Source organism: Meriones unguiculatus, chromosome 15 (assembly GCF_030254825.1).
Source record: "Meriones unguiculatus strain TT.TT164.6M chromosome 15, Bangor_MerUng_6.1, whole genome shotgun sequence".
Classification (NCBI taxonomy): Eukaryota; Metazoa; Chordata; class Mammalia; order Rodentia; family Muridae; genus Meriones; species Meriones unguiculatus.
In genome coordinates, this window is record NC_083362.1 from 37,492,002 (window position 1) to 37,518,420 (window position 26,419).

Here is a 26,419-nt window from a genome sequence, read left to right on the forward strand (position 1 = left end):
TTCAAAATTTAGGGTAAATTTTATATGCAGTGAAATGACCTATTTTAGATGCCCTTCATGCTTCTTGACAAATGCCTCACCACACTCATGAAACCCCATCAAAATTCAGAACATTGTCACCCCTCTAGAAATTTCAGTTATGCTTCTTAAAGCCATATGAAACCAATGTTCCTTACTAGCCATCAATCAATGTTAAGTTTATTTCAGTTTAAAGGGATTTATAGTTTTAGGTTTCTTCCTGGCAGCCCAGGTCCTTGGGGCAAACAGTGCAGAGCTAAAGACTAAACTAGAGGATCTGCAGTGCCGGGGCTGGTGGAGGGGTGGTTTGCAGGGGGCCACACCACTCTCTTACCCTCTGGAACTCCCAGCTGAGAGCCTGTGGTAGGACAGGGTAGGGAAGGAGAGCTGAGAGCAGAGTACTACCTGGAAACTCCAGTGTTTTCAGGACAGGTGCTTAGCTCTTGAAACAGGTTTGGTATGTGTGTTTTATGTTTTATGTATAAGCCAACTCCAAATGCCCTCTGCTGGTTTGGGTTTTCATTGTACTCACTGATAGGTTGAATTCAGTTGGCATGCCTAGAATATGCACATGGTTTGCTCAGCATAGACGTGTGCGTGTGCTCACAACATACAACAGTGTCACTTCCAGTAGAACTCTTTCTGCTTCGATCACGTTTTCCATTTTCATACACTCACCGCTTGAGTGTTAAGGATTCTTAGTAGACTGCTTTATGAGCACTGATGATATGCCACGACCTATGCCAAGCCTACATTGTGCTACTTTATACAGCGACCCTGTGATGGAGGTTTTATCTTCATTAGAAGGAGAGACTAATTTGCCTAAGATCATATAAGGAGGAAGTGACAAAACTCCACATACAAATCCCTGTCCTTTTAAATACTGAGTGATGCACTGAGGCTCTTTCTGGCATACTGGATAGGACTTCAGAAGAGACAGGATTGTGACTAGTTATAAAAATCCATAGGCAGAGGGAAAGATGGACAGCAGAGCACACACTTAACATTTTAATTGGGATTAGTAATTTAAATGTCAACGAATATAGACCTGAATAATCAGATCTACAGCCAACTGGCACATTACACCAGAAGAAAAATGTGGACTTTGAGTATTAGTATAGCACCATCCCCACAATCCTCATAAAACTTTAAAACAAAGCCTCAGTCTTTGAAGAAGCAATGGCTCAAAATCTGTAAGCATTAAACAAAGATTGATAAATTTGACTGCATTTATGTAATATAACCTAAAACCAAATGATAAACCAGGAAGCATCTTTGCTTTATATTGAAAAGGTGCTAATGTTCCTGACACACAAAAAGTGTATAGAAGAGAAAGATGCACACAGTGTATACTCACTCATATAGACATATAGGATAAACCTACTAAAATCTGTACACCTAAAGAAACTAATCAAGAGGGAAGACTCTGGCTAAAATTTTCAATCCCCATCCAGAAAGGCAGAGTGGACGGACATCAGAAGGAGGAGAAAACAGGGACCAAGTTAGGAGCCTGCCACAGAGGGCCTCCGAAAGGCTCTGCCCTGCAGACTATCAAAGCAGATGCTGAGACTTATGGCCAAGTGTTGGACAGAGTGCATGGAGTCTTATGAAAGAAGTGGGAAATAGTAAGATCTGGAGAGGACAGGAGCTCCACAAGGAGAGCAACAGAATCAAAAAATCTGAGCACAGGGGTCTTTCCTGAGACTCATACTTCAACCAAGTACCATGCATGGAGATAACCTAGAACCCCTGCACAGATGTAGCCCATGGCAATTCAGTGTCCAATTGGGTTCCATAGTAATGGGAACAGGGACTGCTTCTGACATGAACTGATTTGGCCTGCTCTTTGATCACCTCACCCTGATGGGGGAGCAGCCAACAGAACACAGAAGACAAGCAGCCACTCCTGATGAGACCTAATAGACTAGGATCTGAAGGAAGGAAAAGAAGACCTTCCCTCTCAGTAGACTTAGGGAGGGGCATGTGTGGAGAATGGAGAGGAAGGGCAGGATTGGGAGGGGAGGAGGGAGGGAGCTACAGGGGGGATACAAAGTTAAAGTGTAAATAAAAAAATTTAAGTTTATAGAAGGCATATACAAAGGTTTCCGACTTTATTCACATGAACATGAGTTTTAAAATACTGCTGAACTACTACTATTCATGTTTAGGTAGAAAAAGCTACTTTGACAACATCTTTGGTGACTGAAGAAGCAAGCTCTTTCACAGTTTACACTTGAATTTGCCCTATGTCAACAGTACTGCCTTGGGGCTGGGTTCTCTGTAGTATGTGGTTTGCAATCAGCTGATAGCAAATCTTTCCCTCTTCATCTTCTGATTGACTTCTGCTTACTCAGGTGACCAGACTTGACCAAAAGGACAAACTTGATACCCACCAAAGATTGAAAAGTACTTGTACACTGCTTGCTTTATTCTTGGAGCCCTGAGGTTTCCAACATGAATGAGTACTAGTCTGCTTACCAGTGAGTAAGAAGCCATTGGAGAAACCTCAGTGACAATCTGCCAGCTCGTGAGTTTCCAGACATAATGAGTGCATGGATTATCCAGATGCAGTTGAGTTGCCAATCTCCTTGAGTCCCAGGGGTGAGAACAACAGAAGGACATGGCTGATCCAGGCAGAGTGGCTAATCCAGAGAATCTTAAGATTCTCATAGCAGCTGCTTTACATCACTTCATTTTGAAATAGTATGCTGGGCATAGCAAACGCTAACAGAAACTAGGCTGCAATGGCAAAAACATGCCAAGACAGGCTCACCTGTATTAGTTGAAGACTGGAGATGGCCGCTTTTCAGGAGTGGTGCATAAAGCACAGCATCAGCTCAGTAGTCCACTGTTATATGCGGGTGGTTTTCATGAAGTGATTTGCAGGATGTTAAAACAAAAACAAAAAATAAAACCAGTACAGAGCAATGCACAGTATGCTATCTTTTGAAATCAAGAGAATGCTGTTATGTGTGTATTTTTCTCTATATTTGAAAAATAGAATTGGCTGACTATTTGCTGAACGTGATTGAGGCCCTGGGCTCAATTGCTGCACCACAGAACAAAACATGGTGAATTAACAGAAAACCAGCAATGGTTTCTTAGGGGGAAAGGCAATGCTGGAGTGCTCTCTACAAAGCTTTGGAACTGGAACTATGTTAATGTTTTGTCTACACACATACTAGATGAAGAAAAAAAAGTTATAGAACCGCAGCAAAAGTAAAACAAATGAAGCTAACTATGTTAGCCTCTTAGAAATAGAAATTATTTCGAGAATTATAAAAATAAGCATTTGTCTATGCGTTCTTAGTGGGGATGCCTCAAGGTAAAAATAAAGAAGAAATATTCATATTGGTAATAGTATTCTGAAACTATTATACATATTTCAGGTAAGAGAAAATACAGTTTGTGTTACTATCAGGAATCAAGAAAACCTGTTAAAAAGATGCTAGCTAGTCTAAGTTGTAATCAGGTGTACAATTTTCTTGGGAAGTACAATGACATCATGATGCATTGTCTTTGAAAAAGCCCATTTTCTAGTTCTTGTCTATGACGTGTAGCTAGAACCAAGATTATAGTTTCTAAATGCCGTTTCCTATTAAGGAATAAGGGCTCCTTGGAGACATGCAAAGAAATGGTAGAGTATAGCTGGAAACCTCTTGTTGGACCTGAAAGAAAGAATCTTTTAAAGAATAATGGTTCATTCCAAAAGGACTTGGAGGCCAATTTGAAGAGCTGCTTTCTTGCCTAAGATGGAAAATGTATATTCAAACAATTGCAATAAATTGAAACTCATGCTAAAATCTATGACTTTAAAAATCATAGACATATTCCACAGGATGCTCAGACACTCCTGGTTCTGAAACAGACAAACGGTGTTTATACTGCTCCTGTGAGCACAAAGCTTGAGAGAAACGAAATACCTACAGACACTTTCTTTTTTACCAGCAATTCTGCTTAACAAGGAACGAGAATATCAAAACCATTTTGTGGTCTCTAATGAACTAAGCTAAAAATGGTCACAAATGTCTTCTAAAGCCATTTTGGAAAGGTTGATGAGGAACTTCTTAAGCATACTAAATTGGCAATCAGCACACAGTAGGGATGGCTTTTCACAGGCACAGCTTTCATATTTGTGGGTTCTGCAACTTTGAATTCATCCAACCATAGGGGAAAAGTGTGTCTGAACTGAGCATGGACAGACCTTTTTCTTGCTATTATTCCCTAGACAATAACATATGATAATGATTTATGGAGAGTTAGGGAGTGTAGGACTTGCCATCAAATAGGAACTATGAATACAAGACAAAACAAAACAACAACAAAAACCAAACAACCAAAAAACAACTGAAAAATTCTTCCAAGAATAGTAGGAGCTATAAAGTCCGAAGGAAAGTCAGTGTCCTTGAAGTTGGGGTAAGAGACAAATACAGAGAATCATACCAGAGTGGAAAGCCAGAAACAGACAACTCCATGGGAACTAATGCCCAGCTGGGGAAAATGTGTTCAGTAACTGATAGAAAGCTGGGGGTTCAGACTGAAGAAATCTGAGATAAAAACAAGGAGGCAACATACTGGGATCTACCCAGACCTTTCCAGACCATTTTGAATATGCCACAGTTCTTTTAAAATGCTTTTAGAAACAAGTTTAATTAGTGTCCAACTTAAGGAAGGGAAATATCCAACTTCAGGCTAGCCTAGCAGTACTGTACCACCTTTATGGGATCAGAAAAACTGAATAATATATATGACATTCTGGCCCAGGATAAAGGCTCTGAGAGATGGAGACCCAGTCACAGGATTATAACACATTTCTCCCAAACTTTGCCAACACCTCACTACTTAATTACTACACAATTGCAGTTCCTTTTATCTATGCATTGTGCCTGGCTATCATGAAAGTACAAGCTGTACTAACAGGTTAAATGCACGCAGACACACAGATTTTAAAGACATCATGCGTCAGAATAACCAGACTGAGCAGGGATGTTGGCTTTATCAGACTCATTAATCTAAGTCAACCATGATAAACCTACTAAGGACTCTAAGGAATGAAGTGGGACAGTGTAAGTAGAGAAACAGCAATATGTTTTCAAAACCAGAAACAAAAACAATGTGATGAAAATGAATGCTTTGAGTGCCTCTTTTATTAGTTTTTTGAGATGTCTTGCAATGTGTTTTGATCACATTTGCCCCACATTTGAACCTGTAGACCTTTTGGTAGACATTGTTGAAGAAAGGGTCTGTGCATGAGGATATCGGTAGAAACACTGAGAACTGAAGAGCTGGGGGCAAACAGCAGACCCCTTTATGCACGATGGGATACAAAAAAGGGACAGAAGGAACAGAAATGGGTGCTGTTTTGAAGTTGGAGTTGGTTGTAAGTGTATATTTCAATCTCTGCAGCACCAGTGGGGTTTGGGGGTGAGATTCATTGATGTGCTGAGAAGGATCAGAAAGTTGGATACCCCTCAGGTGGGAAGCTAGTCTGGTGAGGGTTACCACAGGATTTTGAACAGAGAAAGTTCAAAGTCAAGACTTATTAATTAGCAAAAGGGCATTAATGAACAACGGGCAGGCAGAGAATAGCAGAATAGGAGGTGGAAGGGGCAGGCTTCCTCTAGGGTGGAAGTGGACCGGCTGAAGAAGGACTTAGTCCAGAGGAAACCCTCTCTCTTTTCGAATATTTAAATTAATTTTTTTTTTTTTTTTAAATGCCATGTGTCGGATCCCTAGAGCTGGAATCACAGGCACCTGTGAGCTGCCTGATGTCGGGGCTGGGAACAGTTTGCATTCTCTGGAAGAGCAGAAATGGCTCCTAACTTTTGAAACCACCCCTGACTCCCGCGCGTGCGCGCTCCAGCCCGCCAAGAGGGGCTTTTTCTTAACCCTGGGGTTGAGTGTTGATCTTCGGGGGGGGGGGGGGAGTGTGCTGATTGGCAGAGAAGTTCCCTGAGGCGAAGGCTTGGGGGCTCAGCAGGTGGGAGCTGACAGCACCCACAGCTGGATGTGTGTAAGGCACACTGGGAAGCTGACTGAGCAAGGGACTGCCCGCTGGCATGTGGCCTGGGCTTCCCAGGAGGTGAGTACCGAGTGTCACCTGAGCTGTCGTTGCCCCAGGGGACGGGAAGCTCAGCCCTAGTGCCCTCCTCCCGCCAACCGTCTCTCTGCTGCCCTCCACTGGTGAACCTTCACATCCGGCCACCTAGGGGGACCGCAGCTCAGGAATAATAAATTGATAACTAGCCCCTACGCCGAAGTCCTTCTGTATGAAATAACATGACGTCTCCGGTTTCTTTCAAGCCAATCATGAAGGTGGAGTTAGAGAAACAAACTCCACACAATGTTAAGTACGAAAGAGGGACCATAGAAAAGGGCTCAAACACACCCTTTCCTTCCTTTCCTTTCTGTAATAAAGCTTAACATGTGAATTGGCTTGTTACCTGCCTGAGGACACTGCAGCTGTATAGCACGATCTAACAATCTAGGACTGCTTAGAATGTGAGGGAGCCAGGGATCCCCTCACACAGCGTGGATCCCCTGCTGGAATGGAGCTAGCACTCTGGTTTGACTGCGGGACGGAAGGCGCAGTCGTTCCTGGAAAGTCTCTGGCCAGCATCAGGAGGGCCCACAAGCTTGACCCTTCCGTTGAAAGGAACCAACAGCACAGTTTCTTGGGTAACTTTAGGTATTCTAGACTATTCTAAGCACCAGTAGGTGTTTGCAGGTACCATCTCATGTTATGAATTCTTTGTCAACGGGCCTAGGCTCTGTTGGCCTAGGACTCAGGGTTCCCAAGCGCGGAGGTCAGGCGCCAGGAAGCCTGACAAATATCTCATTAAACTGGAAGATGAGACTTTTCCCCCCCGGCCACTGTGTGCTCCTGATGCCCCCGAGTCAACAGGCTAAGAGGCTAAGAAGGCGGGGGATTGGGGGGGGTAGGGGGGTTAGGGGGTTGGGGAGTGGGGTGGGGTGTTAATTCAATGTCACGGCCACCACCACCTCCACCACCGCTGCCAATGCCATCCTTCATTGGCATCACTCCAGCTTCTTCAGGTTCCAATGAGTCTCTAGGAGTCTTCTGCAGCACCAGACTGGGACAGCGAAAGAACCCAGATGCATGGACTGAGGAGCTATCTGCCTCTCAGCCTCTCCCGTCCGAGGGTGGCCAGTTTTGGATTACCAGTATGGATTATGTGACACAATGTAGTGAATCCTGATCCATAAGGTTGTGTGTGTGTATGTGTGTTCTCTTGCTTCTTTTCGTTTAGAGAACCCTGCACAATACACATATTAAAAAAAAAAAATAGCCCGCTGGAATTCGGCAAATTAGTATTGCACTGCAAAACTGAAGTGATTCCTTACGATTCAGTGAGAAGAGCCTAAAGAAGGGTTAGTGAAGCTAACTGTCGCAGCTGAGGAAGCCCGGGTCAAAGGATTCAGGAGGAAGAATGCTGATAATCTCAAAAGGTGTAAGTGGTGGGGATGGAGAGGTGACAGGGCTTCCACAAGCATGGACAGGCCGTTGTAAATTGTGAAATGTAAGTGTCGCTGTAATACAATCCCACGACCCAGCACAACTTCGGGAGAAAGTTTATTTACCTTATGATTCTAAAGGGAGAGTCTACAACGGCAGGAGGGGGGTGGGGTGAGGATGCACTGCAGCAGGCAGACATGACAGCAGGAAAGTACGAGATCACATGATTCTCCTACAGGAAGCAGGGGGAAGGGGGCAAGCTGGAAGCGGCACGGAGTTACGAACTCCCAAAGCCCAGAATTTCCCTGCATATAGCAGGTTGTTTGGACCGTGAGCAAGGGGCCAGATGCAGAACTGAACTGAGCTGCGACACTGCACTAGAACCTCAGCTGCTCTGAGCCTCTGGAGGGGTCAGGTACTGCCCGGCCAACGCGGGCCAACTCCATCTGCACACGCAGTCTGTCCCGAGGCCCTGGGCACTGTCAACTGGGATGTCCACTGCTGATCCCATGGTGGCAGCATGGCCATTGCTGAGCTGGAGGTGGGGTAATTAGAGAGGCCACACATGTGGGGGAGAATCTGGGACTCCTGAATCAGAGGGTGCTCCCGAAACTTGAGTTGGAAGAATGCTTAGCAGCCATCTGGCCCACATCCGCACTTCAGTCCGGGGTAAACCCTATTTTACCTTTTCAGGTTCCCCTGCGCCCAGGGTTTCAAATAATTGCCTTCCCCAGCATGTCCCTGCACAACTTTATTTTTAAAAAGTAGTTTCAATGTATGACTGTAAAGTGAATGTACTGTTTCCAAGCTCAAACTTGTCTGTGTGTGACTTGAGCTTGCATGCAGAGGCTCGCATTTCCTACCTTCAGTTTGTGTTTTTGGTAGCCTCCAGCATGTTATGAATGCAAGTGATATTCTTAAATAAGAAAACACACTGAGCTCTTAGCGACAGGGGAGGCTTCTAAGATCTTCCCTGTGGAGGACAGCAGACGCTGGCTGTGGACTTCTCCAACCTTTCCCCAATGTGCTAACGATAAAAGAAAAAAAAAGAAGAAGAAGAAAAAAAATACATGGAAAGAGTCCCCAGCATGTTTCAAGAGCACTTTGGGAAGAAAATTAGTTTTCTGTTTGTTTTATGTGATTTCCACACAAACCTCCTAAAGCAAAATCAATATGCAATAAAACCGTGGTGCCTTTCCAGTGTGCTTTGCTGTTTTGTGTATAGGATCTCTCTGTCCTGCTGTCTCACTTCCCCTCTAGATCCACTTTGTTTCCTATGCTTTTTTCCTCCCTCCCTCCCTCCCTCCCTCCCTCCCTCCCTCTCTCTCTCTCTCTCTTTCTTTCTTTCTTTTTTTCTTTCTTTTTTTTTGTGTGTGTGTGCTTCTAGGTGAAATTTTGCAGAGGTATTTGCATGATTGCTTGCTCATGCAAACACACACATACTCAGAGTTTTTAGAAAGGATAGAGGGAAGCAATTCACAGGAAGATTTGGCTGTTTTACCTGCTCATGGATGAGGAACAAGCACACAGGGATATTCTACATCTTTGCTTCTAACCTCCACTCCCTGTCTTGGAGGTTGGGGCCAGCTAGTCCAACCCTCTGGGCTGCCTAGAGGGCGGCTCCCTCCTCAGCCTGAGGGAATTGGGCCCATCTTTAAAGCCTTCCTTGCAAATGATCCTGGTTGTTGACTGATAGCCGCGTCAGCTGACTTCTCTTTTTCTTTCTTCCAGAGTCATACCCACAGTTTTGCTTCACGCTTCCAGGAATTAATAAAGGAAAAGACAAACAGACTACTGAAATTCTAATTAACTTTGATATGGATTTGTGTGTAAAGTTGGATGAGTCACTGATTTTTAATAAATGGGAGAGAAAATCTTAAAGATTAATGTAATAGCTGAGAACACAGGAACCAGAACTTTGATGCTTGCTTAATTCTTTCTCCCAACCCATGCCATTTGGAGAGAAAAAAAAATATCAAAGACCGTTATGAAGTGAGAAGGAAAAGGGATTATGCAAATTAAAGTGCAGGGGACTAATCATTACCCCTGTGCAAATGGGCGCGGATTCTCCTAGCTCCTCAGTGTTTCAGGGCTGTATTTGCTGAGGATACATTCCCGAAGATAATGAGGAGTGAGGGTGTGATGGAAAAGGGCATGCTTAGCAACTAATTGGGTTCCCTAGGTACATGAGGTTAGAGACAGGAAAGGGGAGCTCAATAAAACCGGAGGCTCAACAAGGGCTTGACCTTATTTACTTTTGCCCCCATTGTGCAAAAAGAGTGGGTTGATAGCATTCACATTTGGAGTCTCCACTTCCTCTACTCACTTCAGGCCTTATGTCAGAATACCATGGTGGAATAGGGTCTAGCTGTCCTGACTTAGGCTCTGTATTACCTCCAGGGTTTCTATGCTCCCTCCACTTCCTCCCCACCCCACCAAGCCAGGGACTCTGACTCCTATCAGATGCAGCCTAGTAAAAGTGCATTGACTGAAATGCTCCAGCTCTCTTGGCCCAGGACAGCAATTCTCCCATTTAGTGGAGTGGTCCATTGCTGGGCATCACCAAGGTTAAATAATTTAGCCTAAAGCTGCTTTCAGCCTGACAATAGACAGCTAACACAGATAAAGATTTATTTTGAGTGGTTGTAAAGATTAAATATTCAATTTTTCTTAAACAATAACCTGACACTCTGATAGATTTGAAGAAGTGTACAGAGCCTCCCGTGTTTGATTAACCTTGACTGTGCATGCTTTTGTAGTGCAGCTGCTTTGAATAAACTTTAACTCTACAGCCTTACAAAACAGTCATTAATCTTTTATCATTTTCTAAACTGGGAATTTAGTATATTTACTGATAACGAAGAGACATATGTAGGTTGACATAATTTATTGATACTTAATTTCACAGTTGATTTCGACGGACAAGTACTCATAAATAACATCCTGGCCTGTCTATCTTTTCTCACCTGTAGTAGTTTCTCTTAGATCCACAAGAACACAGTGTCATGGAGGCATCAGGGGGAAGCAGGAGAAGACGCTAACAGTCACTCTGGGGGCCGAGCCTTGTCATGTTTTAGCTGTGCAACCATTATGTAAGTCATATTACCAGACTAAGCACACTCTCTTTTGTTTTTCTTTTCCTTCAGTCTCCCGGCACTGTAAGTACAAACACGAACCATCACCTGTGGTTTTCTAAGCTCATTTCTTGGTCCCTGAATTGAAGGCAGTGCCAATTACATCCTAGGTTTATTCTGTACTAAATAACATGCAAATTGCGTAGGCCAGAACTGTTACTATCAATCCTAGATAAAGAATTTCTTGAATAAGTGCACACGTATTGAAATATTGACATACACTGCCAAGATGCATCTGAAAGCAGGAATAGAAAGTGTGGGGCTAGTTAATGTGCGTGTGACAGTAAGAATCACTAGGCACGCCTACTGCCTTTGCTTGTTTTCGTGTTGCTGACCAAAGCCATTTAAGGGAGGAGGGTTTATTTTAGCTCATGGTGGGAAAGTTAAGGCAGGAAGAACTTGAAGCAGCTGTTCAGATTGAATCCACAGTTAAGAAATAGAGTAATGAAGGTTTGCATTCTGCTTCACTCCCTTCTCCATCTATACAGCTCAAGATCCTGGCTAAAAAACGGTGCCATTCACAGTGGGCAGAGGTTACCACCTTAAAGGAATATGAATATAATATAATATAATGTAATGTAATATAGTATAATATAATATAATATAACATAATGTAATATGTATATAAGAGAGAGATCATGAACTGATCCTTTTCCTAGGTTTGCTACATCTGAGGCTGCTGGTGATCTTCTTTGCTAGGAATGAAATATGGATAAATGCCATCTGCTGACAATGTTTGATCACTAGAAACCAGCAAGGCTCTTGAGTTACATGAGTCAGTATATTCCCTTTATGGCCCAAATTGCCTCATGTTGGGTCCTTAATAAAATGTGGTCAAATCTGTCTATCATATCAGGCTCTTCAGGCTCAGCCCCACATGAGGAATAAGTAGGACTTTTATCAAGAAATACAATCAGAGACATTTATCTCCCAATATGAGTCCCGATAAAGATGAACTATATGATACCTGTCTACCATTGGGTCAGGACCCATACTAGAAAGATTTTCAATTTTCTTCAAAACCATATTTACAGCCCTGGTCATCTGTAAGCAACCACTGTTCCATCAATACATGCCAGTGAAGATATATACAGGGCTGAATGCCTGTAGAGGAATTTTAATTCAGAACATAGTTGCTCTGGCAAGAGATCACATTCAAAGATTTTCTAGGTCTGTGTGATCCAGGCCTTTAATCCAGGAGACAGAGGTAAGCAGGTCTGAGTTCAAAGCCAGCCTGATGTAGAGCAAGTTTCAGGTAAAAAAAAGCTTAGGTCCAGGCATGGTGATACACACCTTTAATCCCAAACAATAAGGTAAAGTTAGACTATAGAAGGAACCACTCATATTTGAAAGTGATGTCCAGTTGAGTTGCAGAAACAGTGATGGACGCGAGAAAGATTTGACAGAATAGGATATGCTCAGCACTCACAAGAAGAGAGAGGAAAGGGAAGCCACTTAAGGGGCAATGCAGAAAAAGAAAGAGGACAGGTTTACTGGGACAATAATAGAGAGATAGGTTGCGGAGAAAGAGAACTCAGGTGAAGACCAAATGAGCCAAAGAATGAGAAGGAGATTAGAACAGAGTTTTGGAGTCAGCTTGAGGCCAAGCAGAGCAATTCAGGTGCCAAGAGAAAAGCCAGATTTTATAAGTCATCTGGGAGAGGAGTTTGAGCCAGAACAGTTGAATTGAACCAGGCAGCTTTGAGCTCAGAAAGAACTAGAAAGGGTGGCCTTATTAAGCAGTAAGTCTTAGAGGCAGAAAACTTTCCAGGCCTAGCTTAGCTTGTACAGAGGCTAGAAGCCTCCAGGACTAGGCCTGAGGTTAGAAGACAGAGGCAGTAAGGCTCAGAAACAATAATTGAAACAGCAAGTAAAAGTTACTTTTACAAATGATAGTGAAGACATACTCAGGGACAAAAAACAGAAGTGCTACTAAAACAAGAATCTCCATTTGCACTTATTGCTATCAATTTCTAAGAGTTCTTCCCATGGGCATAGATTATAAAACATAAACAAAGTTTTATTTAATTTTAAAATTAGTTTTTAGGTACACATGAAGACTAAGATCAGATCCGTGTTGGAATGTCATAAAGGATTTTTAAAGATTAGCACAAATGTCAGAATTGGGAAAGCTTTGGGTTTTGTTTCACTTTACTTGCAGTAAGTATGACTGTAATGAAAGGAATCTTTGAATATTTGAAATGAAAACATTTTTAGAAAATTACAAGGGCGAGTATTCTGAAGAGAGGAGAAGGGAAGAGTTGGAAGGGAAGAAGTCACTGGATGTTGGAACACAGTCCAAGAATGCAGTTGTGTGAGAATTCCGAGTGCTTATGAGAAAACTCCAAGAAAACAAGACAGCAGTCTTGTGACCTCAGTTTCTTCAAAACACAGAATTGTTCTTAGAATATGTTTCGTGCTTTTCCCAGGTGTAGGGCTCGGAGTGAGTTTACTTCAGCTGCTGTTATTCACATACCTCTATGAAAAAACATGTCTTTGCCATGTGTGGCTTGTCCTTGTGATTGAACACCTTACTCTTGTGAATCTTCTTAACCCTCAAAGTATAAAGTGCCTGATGCTCTGAATAGACTTGGCTACTGAATGAGACGTTAGTCCACCTCATTTTAGGTCTCACTTTCCCAGCTTCACAAAAACAGCAAGAGCAGTAAACAATTGGACAATTGCAAGATCTCAGTTTGAGAGAAAAAGGTGCGAGCAGTAGAAACGGAAAGAAAATGGACAGAGTGCCTAAGAAGGAGGAGGAAAGAAGAGTTGGTCTGTCCCAAAAAACATGGACATCAGAAGAGAGAAGAGTTAAAGTTAGCTAACAACAAAAGACGCATAGGTGAGGGAAGTGCTTTTCTGGGTTAAGCTGTAGAAAAGATAGTGAGTTTAGTTTGCTGTTTAACCTTTTACAAGTTGAGCTCTTTATGTAGAGTGAAAAATAACCAGGAATTGGCCCTGGATCTTGAAAACTGCCTTCCCCCATGCTTTACGTATAAAGATAAATGTGAAAGTAATTTCAGGACACAATAATGTTTGTGCATGCACACACATAGCTAAGAAGAATAATCAAGAAAAGAAGCCCTCCACTTGAGAGTGTAGGCAGGACATGGGAGGGTTTAGAGGGAGGCTCGAGGGAGGGTGGCTGGAGGGAGGAAAGGGAGGGGGAAAGTGATATAATGCTATTTCAACTAAAAACATAGATATAGTTTAAAAAAAGTGCGATCAAAAGTTCATCCACATACAAAGAAATAATGGGCCATTATGTATGGGATATTTTAGTAATGAAAATGTTACTCACTGAGACAGTGTTTGACAGGTCACCAAACACATTGCTTTAGCAGATGTGGATGTGTATTGAGGAACATAGGCCCTTAACCTGAGAACCTTTACACTTCATTTTAATTTCATGCTCATCAAATCAACTTTTTTTTTTTTTTTTTTTTTTTTTTTGGGTTTTCAAGACAGGATTTCTCTGTGTAGCCTTGGCTGTCCTGGACTTGCTTTGTAGACCAGGCTGGCTTCTAACTCACAGAGATCCACCTGCCTCTGCCTTCCCAAGTGCTGGGATTAAAGGTGTGCTGCACCACACCAGCTCAAATGGACCTTTTAAATGTAACTGTGATCTTCATATAGTTTCTGTGCCAGAAGAAAATTCCGTAGTGACAGATCCCCTTGCATTATCTGTCACTGGCTCTCTGCTCCTGAGCCAGGCACAGACGAGATGGGTTTTTTCTGTCTGTGAGGAGGAAGGGAAGTCTTTGCGTGTTGGTTGCCTACCAGGTCAAGGATCCCTGGAAAGAACTCCTGGTGGATAGAAGGACTTTCCCCTTCTATGTCCTCACGTTTCTACTCAAGTTTCGTGTTTCTCCTCAAGTGAGTATGCTGCTTAAGTTGGGCCATAAGAAGTGACCGAACACTCAGTACTGTGCGAGCTACCTGCACTGCAAGCATGACATCTGGGACCCTTCCTCTTAAGTAGCTTGGGGCATTGCTCAAGATCTGTCTATTCCATTTGGTTTGAAGGTTTGTGTGTGTGATCCTAAAATTAGTCTTACTTATAAAAGAAAGAAAGAAAAAAGGACAATAGAGTCAGTGTCCTGCCTGGAAGCTTGTTTGCCTTTGGACGTGCCTTCTCCCAGGCACTTGCAGTTTTACTTTTTAACTTTATGTAGTTAAAACTCTTTCTTATGTGCCTTCAGTTCCATTGATGTCTAGAAGTAGCATTTATGGAAAGAGAAGAGAAAGGTCATAAGAGCAGGTACAGTTTGTTACTGTGCGCCTGACTCTGGAATCAACCCCTGGGGTCAGTCACTGGATTGTGGTTGGCACAACAGTAAACTCACATCCTGCCATCCTTAATCATCATCAAATGATGACGTTTAGTGTGGTGTACTTCTGCCAGACACACAAATAGGCTTTAGATCTACATAGCTCAAACCAGTGACGTACGATAGAAGAAATTCTCCGCTGCCTGGGAAAGTGAGCTGTGGGACCTCAGCAGACAACAGCTAGTTAAAAACATTTGCCGCCCCTCAACCTCTCCTGCCTCCCCCTCTCCTGCCTCCCACCATTGTAGCAAAGCAAACACACTCTCGGCGTGATGGACCACAGATCTTGCTCTAGAGAAGGGCTCTGCTTGGCCTAAGCTAACTGTGGTAGTCATGTCAGTTCTTTGTGTGAATTGCCATAGCAACCAATTCAGGGCTGAGCCTGTAGCCATTCCTAAACCAGCAGCTCTTCTTTAAGGCTGTTTCTCTTGCAGTGATATGGATATGGGCACTTCCTCTAAGTGCTCAGAAGCAGCGTGGTGAAAGGTTCCCTTCCGCGTGACCTCAGGTCCGAATTTGTGTTTTAGTTCTCATTTTGTCACTGTGTGCTATGTTTTGGGTGATTGTATCACCCCACTTTGTGCTGAAATTCAATGTGCAGTGCTACGGTACTACGAGGTGGGCTTTTAGGAGGTGGCTGTGACCTGAAGGCCCTGCATCGGAATGAGATCAGGAAGCTCCCCAGGGAAGCTTTTCTTTGCTGGTTGGCCCTGCAAGGCTGTAGCAAACCTCAGCAGAAAACATGCCTGTCTTACTTTCCAGACTCCGGGGCTGGGAGAAATAGTTTCTCCAATTTACTTTGTCTGCGATTTTGATATTGCAGCACTAACACATGAAGACATCATGGCAAAGTGGGCCTGGTGCTTAATGCAGCCCAGGGAAGGAGGACGGAGCTGAGTGAGAGAGAGCAAAGCTAGGTGCCAGGCTCGGGAGTGCGCACCTGTGCTCTCAGCACTCCAGAGACTAGTGCAGAGGGCTTGCAAATTAAAATAATAATAATAATAATAATAATAATAATAATAATAATAATAAACTTTTTAGTTTATGTGTGTGTTTTGTCTGTATATATGTATGTTTACCATGTGTGTGCCTGGTGCCTGTGGAGGCTGGAAGAGGGGATGAGACCTCCTGGAACTGGAGTTACAGATGGTTGGGAACCATCATGTGAGTATTTGTAACTAAATTTGGGTCTGCTACAAGAGCAACAAGTACCCTTAACCACTGAGCCATCTTTCTAGCTCCCAGAATTGGAGATTTAAGGCTATCTGGGCTACTCATTATTTCAAGGCTAGAATTGCTGCATAGAGATTGTATCCTAATCCAAAACCAAAACCACACCAAACTAAACTCAACCGGTTGAACTCGGAAGTTTTTCTGGGTCTGAGTTAATGATTGTGTTGTCTGTGTTTTGATTTATGATTGTGTTGTCTATGTTTTGATTTATGTCTCCATTTACTTGAAACAGAAGCTACAAATGCTTTTCTGTGATCTGCTGGACATAACAGTAGGTTGTAGCACATAAATGTCCAGGACTTTTGTGTGTGGATCTAAAGCAAAGCACCCCAGCCAGGCCTCCATTGGGGTTGCAGGCAGAGGTACAGAGTGCCAACCAAAGGCTGCCTGGTAAGCTTGAATATTTGCAGAAGTCAGCATGAGACTGAGGGCAGAGACTTGAAGAATGAAACTCTAGTTGGTGTTACGAGGAAACACTGGGGGTAGTGAAAGAGCTGCTTGGAGGGACAGGGAGTGAGGCAGAATGTTGTTGTGTCACTTTTCCTCCTGACAAAGAATATCCACGAAGGGCTGGTATTCTGTGAGGTCCTATGATCCAGAGGCAAAATGAGGTTGATAATTGGCTGGCAATCGGTGACTCTCTAAAACAAATAGGAACAAGCAGTAACAAACAGTAAGGGACTCCAGATGGTAAAAGTTTTGTGACAAATATTGGATAAACAAAATTTTCTAGCAAAAGGGACTCAGCAAAATAGGGAAATACAGTAATATATATATATATATTTAATGTAGATTGATTTGTTTGTTTTTTTCTAATTCTACTTCTATTTGTTCTGTAGAAAAATGCAGAATGTAAAACATTCCTGGACTAGGGATATAGCATATTGGAGGGCACTTGAGTAACATATTTGAGATCCCCGGGGTCAGTCCCCTGTGAGGCAGGTAAGCCCCCTCCCCCACTACATTTCTGGAGATTCCAAGTGTTTTCTGTGTTCATTACAGATGATTGGTTGCCAAGCAAAGATGACTCTTTTCCTCCTCTGGAAGACAGGTAAAACTGAAGAAACCACAGGGTGAGGTAGAGAAGTCACTTGTCGAGAGCTGACTAGAAACTGACTGCTCTCCATAGCCTGTGAAGGCCATTTCCATCATGGCAGAGGTAGTCCGCAGCCTGGGAGGTTGGGAATCCTATTTGTCCTAGTTGTTGTTGTTTTTTCTGTTGCTGTGATAAGACAGACCAAAGCCAATGTGAGAGAGGACATGGTGTATTACAGTCTACATTGTATAGTCTATCATCAAAGGAACTGAGGGCAGGAATATGGGGGCAGGGACAGAATCAGAGGCCATGGAGGAATGCTTCTTACTGACTTGCTTTGTCTGGCTTGCCAGCCATTTTCTTATATTGGCCAGGCCCATCAGCCAAGGAATGTATGGTGTGCCCGGTACACAGTGGATGAGGCCCTCGTGACTCAATTAAGAGAGGGCCCCATAAACACACAGGCAGGCCAGAATCTGATGGAGGCAATCCCTCAGTCGAGATTCCTTCTCCCCAGGAATAGTTAGGCTTGGGTCAAGTTGACAAAAACCATGACACCATTTCCTTAGCATACCAATGAAAATCCGTCCTTTTAGGTGACCTGGTGTCACTCAAGTTCTCAAGCTTGTCCTACGGGTTCATTCCTCAAATTTTAGGGAACAACACTATCACTGAGAACTGAAGATTGAAACTGAAGGTTGGACTGGAAGAACTCTGATGAACAAGAAGACAAAACAAAACAAAACAAAAAACCCCACCAGGAGTAGTCGGATTCATGAGGAGCCTCCCAACAAAGACAGAAAAGTGCTGGAGGGATGGTGCCATCAAGAAATTCACGCTGTTAGAGTTTAGTTTGAATTTCTTCTCCTTTAGGCACTACTTGCATAATTACTCTCATTCTCCTTCACTAGGATCTGTTTTATCTTTTGCTTTTGTGGCTAATCATCTATCCAGGTTTTTTTCTTTCAAACATAGGTCTGCTGCAGCTACACTTGATTAAGTGTACAACTAATTAAGCTACTTACAACTGCATGACAGCTCTGCCTCCTTGAGTCTGCTCTTAGTCACCCTGATCAGAGTTTTAAGTGTTTGCAAACATCCCCTTGAGACAGTTTTAAAGCCAACCTTTGGAATTTATTCCCATCATTGAAAAGGTTGCTGTAGATATTTTGTAGTTCATTCAAGCCATAAACATTTATCCTGTACCTACTATGTGCAGGAACTGTGCTAAGTTCTAAGATAATGATTAACGAGAAGGTGTAGTAGGTATTTTTACTGTTGGTGTCCAAATACATGACAGCAGCAGAGGACTGATCTCAGCTCATCATTTCAGAGGTATCAATCCACTGCGATGGGCTTGGTATAACCAAGAAAGTCACAGCACAGCAGCTCAATTCATGGTGGTAAAGACAGAGAGAAGGTGGGCATGTGAGTGCTGCTCTGGTCTCCTCTTTTATTCAGTTTAGGCTTCCAGACTGTGGATGTACCATCCATGTCTTCCCCTCAATTAATTTCCTCTGGAAATCATAGACATACCCTGTGTCTTATCTGTCTCCCAGGTGATTTGAAATCTGGCTAAGATGCCAATGAAGATTAGCCATTGCTATGCGTACTGTCTCATCCTTCTCTAATGATAGTATCGAGGAGATTTTCACATCTAGTTCTTTGGTATTGTGACAGTTTCCACTGCTTGCAGAGCTGAGATAGGGCTTTGGCGCTTTTGTTTATCTCTTTTTGCTTCTTAGCCCTGAAGTGAGTGTTTTTGTTCTGCCATACCCTCTCATTGTGATGTTGTGTCCTGTCAAAGCAACAGGGGCCAATTCACCAAGGGCTGGATCTCTGAATACTGTAAGCCAAGATAAAAAGTGTCTCTTTTCAAGCTGATTATTTCAGATGCTTTGTTACAGAGATGGACAGCTGACTGACACATTCGGGATCCTTCATGTTCCCTGTTCAAGGCTTCATTGACTTATATACTTTCTTGCCTGAAGGTGCAAATGAGGCTGTAAGTCCAGACCAATGACATTTAGAGTGATGATGGGGTCCAATGGCAGCATGCTTTGGTGCTTCTGAGCTGATGCCTTTGGTGCTGTCCCCTCTGTTCCCACAAGCTTAGGCTGTTTTTAGCATTTCTTAGTCTTAGCCTATTAGGATCTTGTTCTCCAAGCCCTATCACTAAATATACATTCCTATTGAATAAACTATTTCTCTGAAAAATCCTTTTATTACAGTTTCTTTGCTTGCTTGCTTCATCCTCCCTCCACATACCTGAGAACATCATGAGTCCCTCATAAAAAGCTCCAGGGTCAAGTCAGTTCAAGTCAATGTGTAACAGATCAATTTAATGTTATCAGCAGAATACACATACTCATAGTGGAGGAAACTAGTCTAGGTCCCAGCAAAGGGCTTCACACAGTAAGAGGGAAGAACAAGAGTGAGGGGATGAAAAGGTGAAAAGTGAAAAATAAGGACTGGAATAAAGGATGCAGTCTATTAAAGAACTCTAGAGACACATTAAAAAACGTAATAATTAAAGATAGAGACATGGATGGAAATAAGTGATGATTTGTAACCATTACACGATATTACAATTTTACAAGCGTCCATGTTATGTAACTAGCATAATCTTTATTTAGAAGCAAGGCTATTAATTACACACAATATAGCTCGAATACATAACACGGTCTTTAAAGCTTAACATTTAAACACACTTACTTTGTAATTCCAGGGATAGACATGCCACTTCTTTACTTATTTCAGATAGCTAGGTTGAGCAAAGTTCACATCAACCATTTCTTATAATTCGTGTAAGAAAATAATAGTATAGGAATTGCTTATCCTGAATGTAAGAAGCTGCACTCTCAGCAGGAAAGTCAGTCTGTAGCAGGCTTTTCGCATCGCTGAGAGGCAGAGCCTCGTGCTGAGAGCCACAGAGGCCCCTCCCCCCCCCGGAAATGGCGCGCTGCACATTTGCTGGGTTGCTTGTATTGCTGGGCTGGCTGCATTCTGTGGTTCAGTTAATAAGCAGCGGATATGTGAAATGAGGACAGGTGTATTAAAGGTTGTTGTAGCTTTTGGTTGCACATATTTAAACTGCTTGTAAACAGGCTCATACTTCCTGTGTGTCATATGTGTTTGGTCATTTACAAGGTGTCCTGCTTTGTAAAGCAGTAACTCGGAGGCTGATCTTTGTGTGCCAACCAAAAACGGGGCGGGCATGTCAGAACCATGTTATAAGGAGTCTTATGCATATGGAACGGCGTCTTGTGGGTGGGAAGAAACAGATCTGGAAAGGCTATTTCTTCCCAGCTCAAATCTTTACAGTGTGTTTAATTTCATGCCCTTAAGCAAAGGCCTCTGGTCCAGCCAGAGAGGGAAAAGTTTCCAGAGAAAGTAATGTTTAAGGACCGCTATTCTAAGCTCTCTCTAAGGGGGAAATGCTTGAACGCTTCCCATCGTGTGCTTCCCCTTTCAGAAGACTTTGATTCAGATGAAGTGACTAGGAGACAGACATGATTCTCTGACAATGGAATTTGTGTTCAACCTAGAATTCAAAACTAATATTAGCCAGTGTTCCCTCTTCCAGCTGTAGTAACACAACTTCTTGAAATAGTATAAAAAGACAAGAAAGGCACTGACTGTGAGAGATACGATCAAGCAAAGTGGGTGCAATATTCAGGTTTTTTACAGGAATTTAACTCGCCTCCTCATTTGACTTAGGAAGAAGCAAGGATTGCTTTTGTTTTCAGGTTCTCCACAAACACTCGAAGGCCTGTGCGCTGTCACTGTCACCACTGTGGCAGGGTATCTCTTTGCTTCTGTATCCAGAAATCAGTCTTAGGTTGATGTTTGTTGACCCACAAAGACAAAGATCCATTCCTAACCCGGATACCATCACTCTGAATGGCAAAGCATTGGTTATGACTCTCTTTCCCCTGGTTACAGTGCACACAAACGTACTTTCTCAAATGGTCCAAGAGTGAGTGGTGGCTCTATGAACTCTAAGAAAATAAAACAAGACCAGAAAACTGAAGTGAGTTGAAAGACATTCTTTGTTCTTGGATAGAATGACTCAATCTTACAGAAAAGTCAATTCTATTAAATATATATATATATATATAAAGAGTAGCTAAAAATGCCAATGAGCTTTCTCCCAGAGTATGACAAATTCAGATTGAAGATAATTTGAAAAAGAAACGACTCCACTACTACCAAAGAAAAAATGCTATTTCATTGCTACTTCATAACTGAAAATGTGCTGCTGTTGTGAGTTGTAATATAAATAGCTAATATGCAGGATATCTGTTATGTGACCCCCAAGGGGTCATGACCCACAGGTGGAGAACCGATGTGCCAAATGAAGAGCAATGGAAGAAATTGTGCTCTGTTCTGTTGGTGTTTTTAGTAGTCTATAAATCATTATACTATGCACATATTATGTACATGTATTCCTATAGCTTCTTCTCTGGGATATCTCTTAGAGAAGAATGCAGATTTAATACATATACATCTTCTGAACAGCTTTTGACATGTGCTCATGTGTGTGTTTGTGTGTGTGTTAAGGATTTTTGTCCTTATCCTCACACCTGTGGCAATCTTAATGCCTCAGCCTCCTACATGCTAGAGTCATAGGTCTGAGCCATCATGCCTGGATTTTTATTTTTTAAATAGTAAACACATAACATTTTTAATTACAGTGTGATTTATTAAATGTTTTTTCATTTTTTTTTTTTTTAGTGGAGATTATGTAATCATCTTAAGGACCAGGAGGAGACTTGAGTTTCCTCAACAGTTCATGGGAGGCAAGTCTAAGACAAGCTTTGTGGTGTTCTTAATTGGCTATAGTTTTTCAGCGGGGATGCCTGATGTCTTGTCCAGCTTCTGTCTTATATCATTAGTTCTTTGAGACCCACGCTTTTCAGCCTGTTTGTCTCATCTTTTTGGAATTGATAAGTCTCTTATCTATCCTTTAACACTTCAAAAAAGTTCTCAGACTCTGAGTTTTCTTAACATGCACATTTGATTGAGTTTTCTGTTTTAAGCATTTAGCACAGAGCTTGGCAAATAGAAGCCCTTCTGTTCCACTGGAGTCCTCATCAATTATAGTTTATAGCTTTAACTATCCCTGACCTTATTTGCATAGCTCCATGCAAAGTTCCATACTGCAGCTCCTAATGTATGCTTGGAAATAGTATTGCCAGATGGTTCCAACAGAAATACCAGGTTCATTTGAGAAAAAATGACCATAAGCCAAAAATACACTCGCCAGGAACAGTTGTTTTTGATGACAATCCATATTATATCTTACAATTTACATTAGGTAATTTTAAATAAAAATGTATTATTTCAAGAGTACTCTTCTTTTCTTACTGAATACTATATTTCAAAAGAGCATGGTTTGGGAGCTAACATCTGATGAGCTGTGCTAATTGGTTTGGGTATTAATTATGACCACCGCTGACATAGCGGAGCTACTTTTCAGTTCATTTTAGGATACTTTTCTAAGCCTTATGTAAGTCAGGACAGGATTTTACAGCTGAGTTTATATTTTTATGTGATTTTAATGTTGTCATATCTTTATGTGTATGTTATCTAATAAATGAATGAGTTCTGACTCTGTGGCTTTGAAGCTCAGTTAGCACACATTACCTCTCCAGACACTAGCTGTTCTTTTTGTCAATGAGGACAGAGGCGTGGCCTTGGCTATGCATACAAGCTTCTCCTGACTCACTTGTCCAGGGCAAGAGCAGCTACATGAAGATTTACAGCCTGGGCCATCCTCCTGAAAGGTGACCCACGCACCACATTCCAATTAGGCAATTACTGTTATTTCAATTTGCAGAAACTGAAAAAGAGTTTGCTCAGGGCATAGGTCTGAATTGAGGCAATTAACTCTAAAGCATGTCCTTCCTGTTCCTTGTGTTTAAGGCAGGCACTCGTTACATAACTCAGGCTGAACTTGAACTCACTACACTATCCAGGCTGGCCTCAAACTTAGGATTCCTCTGCTTATGTCTGGGATTGTAGGTATGTGCTTACATGCTTAAAATTAAATTAATTTTATTATCTATTCAAATTGAGTGCATTTCCTGAGTTTTATTTATATATAAAACAAAAAATTCCAGATTGTTATGAAGATTTCATTTTATTATTACAATTTTTAGACATTACTTTTAAAGTTGCATTTATTTATTTTGGTGTGTGGGTGTGTATGTTAGGGTGCACACATGGAGGTCAGAGGACAGCCTGGGGGTGGAGTTAATTCTCTCCTTCTCCCATGTAGATCCTGGAAATTAAACCCAAGTTGTCATGCTTAGTATCAAGTCCTTTCATATTCTGAGCCATCCTGCTGACCCTTCATCTTCTAATAATTACTTTAGGGTTTAATTTATTTCATCTTGTGTGTGTGTGAGCAGACTTGTCTGTATGTACAACACATGTGTACAGTGACAGTGAAGGCTGGGAAAGGGCATTGGTTCCTCTAAGCCGGAATTACAGGCGGTTGTGACTCATCCTTGTGGATGGTGGGAATTGAACCCTGGTTTTCTCCGAGAACAGCAAGTGCTCTTACTGATGAGTTATCTCTCCAGCCTGCATTTTACTATTTTTGGGTGTAGACTAAAGTAGACAGAATAAATTCATGAGCCAACACGTATTCAACACTCAACTGTCAATTCATGCCTCTTCCTGTCTCATCTGTCTTTGTCTATTTTGAAGGAAATCTCATATGTATAATTTTATCTATAAATATTTAAGTATGACTCTTAAATGTTAAAGATAAAACTTAAAATGTAAATACCATCAAGCCAAAAATAATTCTATTCATCAATATATTAATCTTCAATTTTTTCATTAGTTCATAAATACTCATTTTTAAAAGATTTTGAAAAATTGTAACTTGATATCACCTATGGGATCAACTAGTTTTTAATTTAATTTATTTTTATTTTATGTACATTGGTGTATTGACTGCATGTATATCTATGTGAGGGTGTTGGTTCCCTGGAACAGGAGTTACAGATAGTTGTGAGCTGCCATGTGAGTGCTGGGAATTGAAACCTGGGTCCTCTGCAAAATCATTCAGTGCTCTTAACGCTGAGCCATCTCTCTAGCCCATTTAATTTTATTTTAAATCTATGGGCTTTTCCTTCTTTTCTTTCTTCTCTTCCCTTCTTCTGTCATGCTCTAACATGTATTTCCAGGATTTGTTTGCTTTAAGGTAGCTGCACTGTATTTCTTTGTCCTTATCTTTGGAAAATTGACCTCGATAATTTGTGGTGACTATTTGTTGTTGTTTTTAATCTCCTTATCATAGTTGTTTCTTTTTTTAATTAAATTTTTATTTTTTATATTACTTACAGTTTATTTACTTTGTATCCCAGCCAGTCCCCTCCCTCATTTCCTCCCAATCCTACCCTCCCTCCCTCATCTCCTTCCTCCCTGCCCCTCTCTAAGTCCACTGATAGGGGAGGTCCTCCTCCCCTTCTATCTGACCCTAGCTTATCAGGTCTCTTCAGGACTGGCTGCAATGTCCTCCTCTGTGGCCTAGCAAGGCTGTTCCTCCCTTGGGAGGGGGGATGTCAAAGAGCCAGGCATTGAGTTCATGTCAGAGACAGTCCCTGTTCCCCTTACAAGGGAAACTCACTTGGGTACTGAGCAGCCGTGGGCTACATCTGTGCAGGGGTTCTAGGTTATATCCATGCATGGTCCTTGGTTTGAGAAAGTCTCAGAAAAGACCCCTGTGCCCAGATATATGTGGTCCTTGTGGAGCTCCTGTCCTTTTCAGGTCATACTAACCCCCTCTTCTTTCATATGATTCCCTGCACTCTGCCCAAGGTTTGGTTATGAGTCTCAGCATCTACTTTGATACACTGCTAGGTAGAGGCTTTCAGCGGCCCTCTGTGGTAGGCTCCTGTCCTGTTACTTGTTTTCTCCTACTTCCAATGTCCATCCCATTTGTCTTTCTAAGTGAGGATTGATCATCTTACCCCAGGTCCTCCTTCTTGTTTAGTTTCTTTAGGTGTACAGATTATAGTATGTTTATCTTTTTATAGGTCTAGTATCCACTTATAAGTGAGTACATACTGTGTGTGTCTTTCTGCTCTTGGAATATCTCACTCAGGATGATCTTTTCTAGATCCCACCATTTGCCTGCAAATATCATGATTTCCTTGTTTTTAATTGCTGAGTAGTATTCCGTTGTTTAAAAATACCACAATTTCTGTATCCATTACTCCGTAGAGGGACATCTGGTTGTTTCCAGGTTCTGGCTATTATGAATAAAGCTGCTACGAACATGGTTGAGCAAACGTCCTTGTGTATTTGAGCATCTTTTGGATATATGCCTAGGAGTGGTATAGTTGGATCTTGAGGATTCCTAATTGTCTGAGAAAGTGCCAGATTGGTTTCCAGAGTGGTTGTACAAGTTTACATTCTTACCAGCAATGGAGGAGAGTTGTGGCGGCTGTTTGTAATACTGATTTTTTAAAAAATGTTAAAGTTCCTTAATCATCAAAAAGCTTTATTTTCTGACACATATGTTACAAATATTTTCTCCAATTTGTTGTTTTTTCATCTCTTAGTATTCTGGGTTTTTTTTTAAACAAAAGTTAAATATTTGTATGCATTAAAGTTTATTCCATTTCTCTACTATAGAATTTGGACTTTGGACCTTGATAAAAAGAGCCATCTATCTGTATGCCAATATCAGTTAAAATAATCACGTATTTCTAATACAGACATTGTCTAATTATTTTCATCTTTTATTGACTTTCTTTCAGTATAGGTGACCTGATTATACTTTTTCAAATGCTTGATAGTAATTCTTTTATCTTTTCCTTAAAGTCCTAAAACACCAATTTATCATGCCCGAAATTACCATGCTCCCCCCACTGATTCCTTTTCACTTGTTACATGTTTGTTAAAAAAAACTGGGTTTGCTCCCATGCCCCTTAGGAGGGGACAAGGGTGGGGGCTACAGCTGGGATACAAAGTGAATAAATTATAATAAATAAAAAATTATATTAAAAAAGAAAATAAAATATACATCATAGAAATGAAAACAAAGCAAAACTGGTTTGTTGTTTTTTGTCCCTGTGGTGTCCTTTGACACCATGGTGTCAAATGGTGGTTGGATTTTCAAAGGCGATTGGACTCACAGTTTGAGTTTTTATCAGGGTGACTTTGC